This window comes from Ranitomeya imitator, chromosome 1, assembly GCF_032444005.1.
Source record: "Ranitomeya imitator isolate aRanImi1 chromosome 1, aRanImi1.pri, whole genome shotgun sequence".
In the NCBI taxonomy this organism is placed as follows: Eukaryota; Metazoa; Chordata; class Amphibia; order Anura; family Dendrobatidae; genus Ranitomeya; species Ranitomeya imitator.
In genome coordinates, this window is record NC_091282.1 from 225,783,487 (window position 1) to 225,796,139 (window position 12,653).

Here is a 12,653-nt window from a genome sequence, read left to right on the forward strand (position 1 = left end):
TAGAAGGAATTGGGACTCCAGAGACAGAAGGGGGTCTGGATATATGTTTAAAGGTCCCTCAACATCGGCAAAAAAGCCCTCCCAATGACGCCAGGACGGAGGTGGGGGGAAGGCTTTCATCTTTTCTCCCAGCCTGGGTAGACATCTCCCCCAGTCATTGGGCTCTAAAGGTCATCAAATACGGCCTAAGAATAGATTTTGTTTTTCCACCGCGACAAACTTTTGTTTTAACGCCCCAAAGAAAAACCCCGGAGGAGCAGCTAGCCTTGGAGGCAGAGGTACTGGAGCTCGTATCAAAACGGGTTCTAGTGGAGGTCCCGGGGAAGAGCAGGGAAAAGGTTTTTACTCTCCTCTTTTTCTCATACGAAAACCAGACGGGTCCCTGAGAACTATTGTCAATTTAAAGAATCTAAATCGATCAGTAGTAAACTGCTCCTTCAAAATGGAGTCGGTGAATACGGCCATAAAACTCTTGTTCCCAGGTTGCTTCATGGCAGCCATAGACCTAAAGGACGCCTATTACCACGTCCCAATTCATCAAGACCACCAAAAATTCCTAAGAGTGGCGGTTTATGTACAAGGTTGTCTCAGGCACTATCAATATGCTGCCCTACCATTCGGCCTATCAATAGCACCGAGAATTTTTACAAAGTTAATGTCAGAGGTCATGTCCTTCCTCCGCTCTCAGAATGTAGTTATAGTTCCGTATCTGGACGACTTCCTCATAATAGGGAACTCATCAACACATTGCCAGGCACAAATAAAACAAGTCATATCAACGCTACAGCGATTGGGGTGGAAAATAAATCTTGCCAAGTCAAGGTTGACGCCGGAGCTAGTACAATCTTTTCTGGGTTTAGTCCTGGATTCCAGGCGTCAGCTTTGTCTTTTGCCAGAAAACAAACTGGTCAAAATTCAAAATCTTGTAGAGTCAGCGATTCATCACCCTGTAATGACATTGAGAAGGGCAATGTCCCTGTTGGGTTCTCTGACATCATGTATACCGGCAGTAAGATGGGCACAGTTCCATCTAAGACAATTACAATGGGAGGTCCTGTCAGCGCAGAGGTGGTTAAAAGGGCATTTAGAGGGGAAACTACGCCTTTCATTAGAGGTAACAGATTCCCTAAAATGGTGGGCCGTAAGAGACCATTTGACATCAGGGGTCCAGTGGATAACTCCGATAGATCAGATCATCACCACAGATGCAAGCGGTTCAGGATGGGGAGCTCATTTGGGGACACTCTCAGTTCAGGGATCTTGGTCCCAATTAGAATCACAACAAGCGTCAAACCTAAGAGAGTTATGGGCCGTAGAAAAAGCTGTAAAACATTTCCTTCCCATCCTTCAGGGTCATCATACCAGGGTCATGTCAGACAATCACGCAGTAGTCGCATATATCAACCACCAAGGGGGGACGATATCCCCTTCCCTGATGAAGTTAGCATCTGTCCTCCTACAACTAGCGGAGCGCCACCTACTATCCCTCTCGGCTCTCCACATAAAGGGGGTCGAGAATACAAAAGCAGACTACCTAAGTCGCAAAACACTGAAGCAAGGAGAGTGGTCTTTGAATCCCCAAGTGTTTCAACAGATAGTGCAGTCTTGGGGCTTACCTGTGATAGACTTGTTTGCCACCCTAATCAACAGGAAGGTAGAGAGCTTCTGTTCACTAGACCCAAGAGAAGAACCCTTCGCAGTAGATGCTCTCCAAATACAATGGAATTTCAGTCTCGCGTATGTGTTTCCACCAATAGCGATGATTCCGACAGTAGTAAGAAAAATCAGAATGGAGCAGGCGAGAGTAATTTTGATTGCTCCATTTTGGCCAAAAAGACCTTGGTTCTCCCTTCTGAGACAAATGTCAGTGACCAATCCATGGATTCTGCCAGAAATTCCGGACCTGCTTACTCAGGGTCCAATATGCCACTCTCAAGTGAAGGGCTTCCATCTTGCAGCCTGGAATTTGAGAGGGCATTACTGAGTAGACAGGGTTTTTCACCAGGGTTAGTCTCCACCCTGTTGAAAAGTAGGAAACCGGTTACATCAAGGATATATGGCAGAACATGGAAAAAGTTTCTGGAATTTTCGGGGCAACCTGTGGGGGACAGGGCTCCTGTGGGTACTATTTTAGAATTCCTACAGGCGGGTTTGCAACTAGGGTTAGCAACTAATACGCTCAAGGTACAAGTATCGGCATTAGGAGCCTTGTATAATTGTAATCTGGCCTCCAATAGATGGGTGTCCCGCTTTATAAAATCCTGTAGTAGGTCTAGACCAGTGGTAATCCAGAGGGTTCCTCCATGGGATTTGAATCTGGTGTTAGAAGCTCTGACTTGTGATCCGTTTGAACCCTTGCAGGAGTCATCAATAAAAATACTTACGCTTAAGACAGTACTTTTGGTAGCGTTAACATCAGCCCGTAGGGTGAGTGACTTGCAAGCCCTGTCTATCTCCCCTCCTTACACGCAGATATTTGATGACAGAGTAGTACTCAGACCAGATCCGGCATATCTGCCGAAAGTAGTACTTAAGTTCCATAGGAGTCAAGAAATTGTGTTGCCCTCCTTTTGTGATAATCCCAAGAACCCAGGGGAAGAGAAATTTCATACACTTGATGTAAGAAGAGCTATTTTGCAGTATATATCTCTAACTAGTCAGTGGAGGAAGGATCAATCCCTATTTATAGCTTTCCAGGGTAGCAGGAAGGGATATGGGGTATCCAAGGGTACTATTGCTAGGTGGATTAGGGAGGCCATTTCCTTATCCTATGCTTCTTGTGGTGCCCCGATTCCTGAAGGCATCAAGGCTCACTCCACCAGAGCCATGGCTACTTCCTGGGCAGAAAAAGCAGAGGTATCGATTGATCAGATTTGTAAAGCCGCTACCTGGTCCTCACCGTCTACCTTCTTTAGACACTACCGGCTAGATCTGTCCTCCTCAACTGACCTTACCTTTGGTAGAAGGGTGCTGCAAGCGGTGGTCCCTCCCTAAGGTGTTTCTTTCTCCAAAAATCTCTCGTGTGCTGTCATGGGAGACAGGAAAACACCAAGGTTACTTACTGGTAGCCGGTTTTTCCGGAGCCCATGACAGCACCTGTATATTCCCTCCCTTCTTTTTTCACCCTTTTGGTGCGCACTTTTTAGTGGGTGTTATTTATTATTACAATGTGGTGGTAGATTGCCATGTGTACTAACAAAGGGGCCTCTCATGCTCTGAAAACCAACTGAAGCGAGGGAGAGGTACCGCCCTTTTGTTTCAGTAGGTTTCCTGTCCCGACTGGGCAGATCCGTCTCTCATGTGTGCTGTCATGGGCTCCGGAAAAACCGGCTACCAGTAAGTAACCTTGGTGTTTTTAAGGGGTTAAATGACTTTGGGCCACTTTTCACACATTAAGAATACACAGACATTGATGCCCTGCATCAAGCCCACTTTGATGCCAGTTCTGATGCCCAGAACCCATTTGGGCTAGGCTAATGGATCCTGGGTTTGATGCAAGATATCACTCACTATCTGTGTATTGTTAAGGTACCTTCACACTGAACGATATTGCTAGCAATCCGTGACGTTGCAGCGCCCTGGCTAGCGATATCGTTCAGTTTGACAGGCAGCAGCGTTCAGGATCCTGCTGTGAGATCGCTGGATCTCCCGTAGACATCGCTGAATCTGACTCCGATCCAGCGATGTCTTCACTGGTAACCAGGGTAAACATCGGGTTACTAAGTGCATGGCCGCGCTTAGTAACCCGATGTTTACCCTGGTTACCAGCGTAAATGTAAAAAAAAAAAAACACTACATACCTTTCCGGTGTCTGCCCCCGGAGCTGTGCTTTCCTGCACTGGCTGTGAGCGCAGGCCAGCCGGAAAGCACAGTGGTGACGACACCGCTGTGCTTTACGGCTGGCCGGCGCTTACACAGTGCAGAGAAGCAGAGCGCCGGGGACAGACACCGGAAGGTAAGTATGTAGTGTTTGTTTTTTTTACGTTTACACTGGTAGCCAGGGTAAACATCGGGTTACTAAGTGCGGCCCTGCGCTTAGTAACCCGATGTTTACCCTGGTTACCAGGGGACTTCGCATAGTTGGTCGCTGGAGAGCTGTCTGTGTGACAGCTCTCCAGCGACCAAACAGCGACGCTGCAGCGATCGGGATCGTTGTCTGGATCGCTGCAGCGTCGCTAAATGTGAAGGTACCTTTAGTGTCAGATCAGTGGCCCAAAGGCATTTAACCCCTTAAAAACACCAGTTACTTAAGGTACCTTCACATTTAGTGACGCTGCAGCGATCAAGACAACGATCCCGATCGCTGCAGCGTCGCTGTTTGGTTGCTGGAGAGCTGTCACACAGACAGCTCTCCAGCGACCAACTATGCGAAGTCCCCTGGTAACCAGGGTAAACATCGGGTTACTAAGCGCAGGGCCGCGCTTAGTAACCCGATGTTTACCCTGGCTACCAGCGTAAACGTAAAAAAAAAAACCAAACACTACATACTTACCTTCCGGTGTCTGTCCCCGGCGCTCTGCTTCTCTGCACTGTGTAAGCGCCGGCCAGCCGTAAAGCACAGTGGTGTCGTCACCGCTGTGCTTTCCGGCTGGCTGGCGCTCACAACCAGTGCAGGAAAGCACAGCACCGGGGGACAGACACCGGAAGGTAAGTATGTAGTGTTTGTTTTTTTTAACATTTACGCTGGTAACCAGAGTAAACATCGGGTTACTAAGCGCGGCCATGCACTTAGTAACCCGATGTTTACCCTGGTTACCAGTGAAGACATCGCTGGATCGGAGTCAGATTCAGCGATGTCTACGGGAGATCCAGCGATCTCACAGCAGGATCCTGATCGCTGCTGCCTGTCAAACTGAACGATATCGCTAGCCAGGACGCTGCAACGTCACGGATTGCTAGCAATATCGTTCAGTGTGAAGGTACCTTTATTCAAATGGCCAAAATCGGCTGTTTACCCAATTTGATGCCACTTCTGATACCCATTTGGGCCAGGCTAACGGACCTGGGTTTGATGCAGGGCATCACTATCTGTGTATTCTATGTGTGAGATCAGTGGCCCAAAGTCATTTAACCCTTTCATTAACGCCCTTCGGTGCCCACTTTGATGCCCATTTTTGTGCCAGTTTTATAACTTTTGTAGCTGTTTTTAAGAGTATTCACATCAGGGCACCTCGCTGCAGTGTATGTTATTATTGTAATGCTTATTATTTTTTGTGAAATCTATAAAAATGCAGAAAAGAAAAAATTGCCGAATAAGAAACCAACTTCAGCCTCGTGTTTGGTAGATTGTGTTGCAATGTAGTTCTTTTATAAGTCACAGTAGAAACTGCTCCTTTGGAATATTATAATATTTTAAATGTGTTACATTCTCTGATGTGACCGCTATGTGTGGACCCATTAATGTAAAGGAATTCATATTGATGTACAGGTTTAGGTCTAATAAAACATTTGAAGAATTCCAGAAACCCATTTAATACCTTATAGAATTAATTGTGTTTAATCTCTTTGTATGTAACTAGGAAACCAAAGAACACTTTTTTTTGTTGTTTTAAGCAATTATATTGTTGCATACAAATAAACATCTTTTCCATCAGAAACATTATTCCATTTCCATGCAGCAGGTGGCAGTCTAGCCACACGTTTGAGATCAATGCTCACTAACCGAAGGCTACATATGTTTGGTCATCAGAGCTCTGCTGTAAACCTTTACTGTCTTGCTATGTCTATATTCTGCGGTGTAAAGGAATAAGTGTAAAAATAGCAGTTCTCATCGGGTCACATTTCCCCTTGTGAACCGTTGAGGACTCTGCACAATTGCTGCAGTACTTGCAATAAGGGGGGCTTGTTTTGCTTGTCTAATATTGACTTGACTCTCCAAGTTCCCATTTAATGAGATAAATTTCTCTCAGTACTTGTGTGTACCAATTACCGTGTAGTCTTTTTATTAATGATTATTTGAAACGTAAAATCATTTGATCCTTTCTGAACAGAGATCAATTCTCTGAGGACTGACTTCTTGGTTCGTTCATAATGTACTAGGTAGTAACTGTAGAGCGGTAAGCGTTACCCAAAGGTGCTAGCATTTAAAGATACAGCCTAAAATTCCCTATAAACCCTTAGTGACCGAGACAATTTTGACCTTAATGATCAAGCTAAATTTTGCAACACTGCCCACTATCACTTTTATGAGGTAACAACTCTGGAACGCTTCAGTGATCATGTGAATGTTTTTTCATTACATATTGCATAGCTCCCAACCGTCCCTCATACTGCAGGACTGTCCCGATTTTGAGGCTGTGCCCCGCAGTCCCATACAGGACTCCACTTCTCCGGCACAGCCAGCTGGAGAAGCAGCCCAGGAAATAATGGGGGAAAAAAGTGCCCTACTGTCAAGAAATGTTAGAAGTGAGTGCAAAACCTAGTCTAGACCACAATACTGCAAAGGGGGGAAAGAGAAAAAGACTAGGCTAATAATGGTGTGCACATCCTCATAGTAAAATATCAAAAACCTTTATTTCACCTTAAACACGAAAATGACCTAAAAACACTTAAAATACAACAAGTAACCCAATAACCATCACCCCCTCAGGCAATTTAAATAGATCTATACATACAGCCCATAACGTGTGATCCATACACAACTGTAACAAGCCCTGCCCATAACATGTGTAATATGTTTCATAGCTTGAACCATATCAATCATAAAATATTGATGCAACAGAGTAATAGAGACAACACAAATGTATACGTATGTGCATACATAATACATATACATGCACACAACCATCTGTCCCTAGACAGAGCTGGACCTCTGTAGGTACATAACATGATCAATGTCTATTCCCTAGAACAATACCAACAGTGAGTCAGATGCAATAAGCGGTATAAAACCTGTGTATCTTATTCTACCGGTCAAACACACAAAGAGGGCAGAGGAAGGACTTTCCAAACTATAGAGCCAAAAGTTTGAGACAGGTTCCTACCGTATAACAGGATAGCGCTGTAAGAGCTTAAATAGCCATGAGAACCCAAATAGTTACCCTGTGGTCACCATGTGACCGGCTCTGCTCAGGCACAAATGGCCAAGATTAAATCCAAATGGAAGCGAAGTCCTAAGAAGAGGGAAGGAGGGGGGTGCGGCACGAGCCCACGTGTTTCGCTGCTAAAAGAGCAGCTTCGTCAGGGGAAGTGAGTGCCAGGGGAAATAAACAGGTATATATACATGTCTTAAACACATACCAGTGTGTGGACGCAGACCTAATGGGCGAGAGCGAGGCAGGATCATGTGCAGCTAATGAGCACATGAAGACGCGGTCTAACAAACTGGATGTAAGTGCCGTTACTATGGTAAGTATGACGCATGTGCGTACATCACTATCAGCATGAGCCAGCTGCACCCACTAGTGCTCACCTCAATGGCTGCTGAGCCAGCTGCACCCCCCATGCTCACCTCAACGGCAGCAGAGCCAGCTGCACCCCCAGTGCTCACCTCAACGGCTGCTGAGCCAGCTGCACCCCCCCATGCTCACCTCAACGGCAGCAGAGCCAGCTGCACCCCCAGTGCTCACCTCAACGGCTGCTGAGCCAGCTGCACCCCCCCATGCTCACCTCAACGGCTGCTGAGCCAGCTGCACCCCCAGTGCTCACCTCAACAGCGGCCAATGATAGGCGGCAATGGCGGCGCATGCGCGGATCATACCGCAGGTCCTGCACCAGAAAGCGGCGTCCAGCATCCCACGTGCGAGCGGGGGAAAAGGCACAGGTGTCACCTGACCTGTCATCTTCGGTTTCTTCCCTGGGAAAATGCACTTCCACTCTTGGGGTTCCTGCTAGTATAATTCATTCTTTACTTTCACTTTCACCTTTGACCAGCAAATGGTGGTTTTCGCTTGCACCTACTCAGTCAAGCATCAACTGTACTCATCTTCTCTGTTGTCCACTTCCTTACGCATAGACAGAGAAGGTGGCTGACATAGTTATTGATATAAGCCAATCAGCCAGTCCCCTTAAAACACAGCTCAGATGACATGCCAAAAAAAAAAGCTCTCACTTTTGAGATTCTGCAGTTGAACTGTGATGTGGTATTTAAAGCAACACTTCAGTATTTTTTTTACTACTGGAGTGGTGCCCTCACCCTCTGATGACTTCACCAGTTTTCGGAGCTGGTCTGGTCCCGCGTCTCCATCTTCTGAGCACAGCTTTTGAGTGGCCACGACTCAGAAGTTACATCACAAGCTCTCAATGCAAGGAGCACTGGAGCAGCCAGCAGGTCACAAATTGCAGAAGACAGACAAGAGAAGCGGAGAAAACAGATGAAAACACAGGAAGGTGAGTATCAGACAGGGGGCAGGTGACTTGAATTTTAATAACCACTCCAGCGATGAAATAATAAAAAAAAGGCTGGAGTGGTGCTTTAAGCAAATTTGGATAATATCCTGCTACTTGAATAACTTCATTAATCCAGTCATTGTACCGCTGCATGAACAACACAGGCTTTATTTCATCTTCATGGATGGCAATGATCTAGCTCATCGAGAGCACATCATGAGGGAACTGCTGCTGGAGACTAGGGTACCTCAAATGGAGAGGCCTGCACTTTCTCCAGACCTGAAGCCCATAGAAAACCTTTATGATCAGGAGAATTGCCATGTAGAGGCTCGTAACTCTGTACCACAGTATCTCAATGACCTGAGGGCTGCCCTTCAAGAAGAGTGAGTGGGATAACAATAACTCAACTTGTGAACAGCATGAGACATCATTGTCAAGCTGTAATTGATGATGAACGCCACATGACAAGTTATTGAGACATTGACATTTTTTCAGGGGTATATCAACCACTGTTGTTGGCTTATGTTTCAGTAAATTGTTTGAAATGAGGAAATCCCTTTATATGCTTCTACTTAAATGCCCTACTTTCATGATAAAATATCACTGTAGCATGGGCTATTCCATAAATTTCACCTGAAAGCCAAATATCCATAACTTTTTGAAAGTAGTATCTTTTAAGGCCAAAAATGTCCTGGTCCTTTTTATTTAGTGCTACAGGGTAATTATGCATAGCAGCCTAAAGGTACCGTCACACTGAACGATATCGCTAGCGATCTGTGACGTTGCAGCGTCCTGGCTAGCGATATCGTTCAGTTTGACAGGCAGCAGCGATCAGGATCCTGCTGTCATGTCGTTGGTCGGTGCAGAAAGTCCAGAACTTTATTTCGTCGCTTGACTCCCTGCAGACATCGCTGAATCGGCGTGTGCGCAGGGCCGCGCTTAGTAACCCGATGTTTACCCTGGTTACCAGCGTAAAAGTTAAAAAAAACAAACACTACATACTTACCTTCCGCTGTCTGTCCCCGGCGCTGTGCTTCTCTGCACTGGCTGTGAGCGCCGGCCAGCCGCAAAGCACAGCGGTGACGTCACCGCTCTGCTTTCCGGCCGCTGTGCTCACAGTCAGTGCAGGAAAGCACAGCGCCGGGGACAGACAGCGGAAGGTAAGTATGTAGTGTTTGTTTTTTTTAACTTTTACGCTGGTAACCAGGGTAAACATCGGGTTACTAAGCGTGGCCCTGCGCTTAGTAACCCGATGTTTACCCTGGTTACCCGGGGACTTCGGGATCGTTGGTCGCTGGAGAGCTGTCTGTGTGACAGCTCTCCAGCGACCAAACAGTGACGCTGCAGCGATCGACATCGTTGTCGGTATCGCTGCAGCGTCGCTGAGTGTGAAGGTACCTTAAAGACATTTCCCCAGAGGATTCTGTGAGAAACGCCACCTTGTGAAGTACTAAATATAAAGTACTATAGCTCTGGATCCCTGTAGTGTTTTTTTTTTATTATTTTAAATTCTCAGGATCAGCAGGAAAAAAATAATGACAGTTTCTCTTTAAGTAGTTAAAGTTATTTTTATAAAAGTAGAAACAAAGGACATATTCTTCCTGTTCCATTGTCATTTCCTCTTTGTCAGCTTTAATTTTTATTTCTGCTGAGTGCTGTGTGTCACACAAAGAACCACAGAACCCACACATCATGTCCTTTATCTGCTGCTCATTTCGTTTGCAGTTCAAGGATCATATTTAACCCCTTCGTGAGCTAGTAATAATAATACTTAATATTAATATATTTCTTTATTCTGCAGCACTTTACAATTAAGGTACCCATGGCTTCTCGTATTTAACCTCACATTCAATTCCATTCAGGTCTATAGCCCCATGAATTAAAGGGAACCTGTCTCCCCTAAAATCGAAGGTGAGCTAAGCCCACCGGTATCAGGGGCTTATCTACAGCATTCTGTAATGCTGTAGATAAGCCCCCCGATGTATCCTGAAAGATGAAAAAAAAAGAGGTTAGATTATACTTACGATGACGTCCTCTTCTTGTCTTGACGCTGCGGCTCCGGCGCAGGCGTACTTGGTCTGCTCTGTTGCCTAGCTGTGTCTCTGGAGATGCAGATATACCCTCCATGTCTTTAGTCAGATGTGGTGTTTTGTATTTTCTGTGGTGGATATTTTCTAGTGTTTCAATACTGACCGCATAGTACTCTGTTCTATTCTTTCTATTTAGCTAGTATGGCCTCCTATGCTAAATCCTGATTTCATGTCTGCGTATGTTTTTTCCCTCTCCTCTCACAGTCAATATTTGTGGGGGGCTGTCTATCCTTTGGGGATTTTCTCTGAGATAGGTTTCCTGTTTCTGTCTTTAGGGGTAGTTAGTTCTTAGGCTGTGTCGAGGGGTCTAGGGAATGTTAGGTACCCCCCACGGCTACTTCTAGTTGCTCTGCTAAGTTCAGGGTTTGCGGTCAGTACAGGTGCCACCTTCTCCAGAGTACGTCTCATGCTGCTCCAAGGCCACCAGATCATAACAGGATCCTATATATAGTACTTAAAAATCTATGTGTTGTACTGTTGCAATCAAAATGCTTCACCCCCATTGCGTGTTAGACTTATTAGAAAAAGGCACAAACTTTTACATAGCTCAACACAACTAATATTTCTCCAAATTGATCACAAAATATCACTTTTAATCAATACTGCAGTCTCATGGTTATTCATCATGACCTTCTTTAAACCCTTTCTGCCATTGGACATACTCTTCAGTCCATGTGCCCTGGGCCCGCCTGACCATGGATGGGATAGTACATCATCGGCGATCAGCCGCGCTCACGGGGGAAGCGCGGCTGATCGTGGCTGGGTGTCAGCTGATTCTCACAGCTGACACCCGGCACTAACTGCCAGGAGCGGTTACGAACTTTAACCCCTGAAACACTGCGATCAAACGTGATTGCAGCATTCTAAAGCCAGGAGAGGGGCATGACGCGGGGTCCTGATCGCTGCCATGGAGACCCGATGTCGTCATGACAACATCCGGGTCTCCAGACCTGAGAGACTTCCTGTCATGCGCAGTGATGACCAGGAAGTCTCTCAGGCCAGTGTAATAGAAACTGCATCGCTGACAGCTTCTATAGCATGCATATCTGCATGCTATAGAAGCGATCAGCCTGCACAAAATGAGTGTCCCATAGTGGGACACGGTGTAAAAGTAAGAATTAAATAATGTTTTAAATCATTTCTAAAAATTTTTTTTTTTTAAATAATTAAAAAAATCTATATTCCATCAATAAATATTAGAATAAAAAAGACTAAACAATAAAAGTACACATATTTAGTATCGCCACGTCTGTAATGACCCGACATATAAAACTGTCCAACTAGTTAACCTCTTTAGTGAACACCATTAAAAAAAAAAACAAGGCAAAAAAACCAATGCTTTATCATCATACCTCCGAACAAAAAGTGGAATAATGTGATAAAAAAGATGGCTATAAATAAACGTGGTACCTCTGAAAATGTCATCTTGTCCTGCAAAAACCAAGCCACCATATAGCTCCATCACCGGAAAAATAAAAAGTTATAGCTCTCAGAATAAAGCAATGCAAAAATAATTATTTTTTATATAAAATACTTTTTATTGTATAAAAGTCACAATGGGCTAAAGTTAGGGTTAGGGTTAGGGCTAAAGTTACGATTACGGTTGGGATTAGGGTTAGGATTGGGATTGGGGTTAAGGTTGGGATTAGGGGTGTGTTAGGGTTAGGTTTGTGGTTAGGGTTGTGGTTAAGGTTGGGATTAGGGTTAGGGGTGTGTTGGAGTTAGGGTTATAGTTAGAATTGGGGGGTGTCCACTGTTTAGGCACATCAGGGGCTCTCCAAACGTGACATGCGTCTGATCTCAATTCCAGCCAATTCTCCGTTGAAAAAGTCAAACGGTTTTCCTTCCCTTCTGAGCTCTGCCATGCGCCCAAACAGTGGTTTACCCCCACATATGGGGTATCAGCATACTCAGGACAAACTGCACAACAATTATTGGGGTCCAATTTCTCCTGTTACCCTTGGGAAAATAAAAAATTGAGGCGAATAGATCTTTTTTGTGAAAAAAATATGATTTTTTATTTTTACGGCTCTACATGATAAAGTTCTGTGAAGCACTTGGGGGTTCAAAGTGATCACCACAAATCTAAATAAGTTCCTTAGGTTGTCTACTTTCCAACATTGTGTTACTTGTGGGGGTTTCCACTGTTTAGGCACATCAGGGGCTCTCCAAATGCAACATGGCGTCCGATCTCAATTCCCCCCAATTTTGCATTGAAAAGTCAAACGGGTCTCC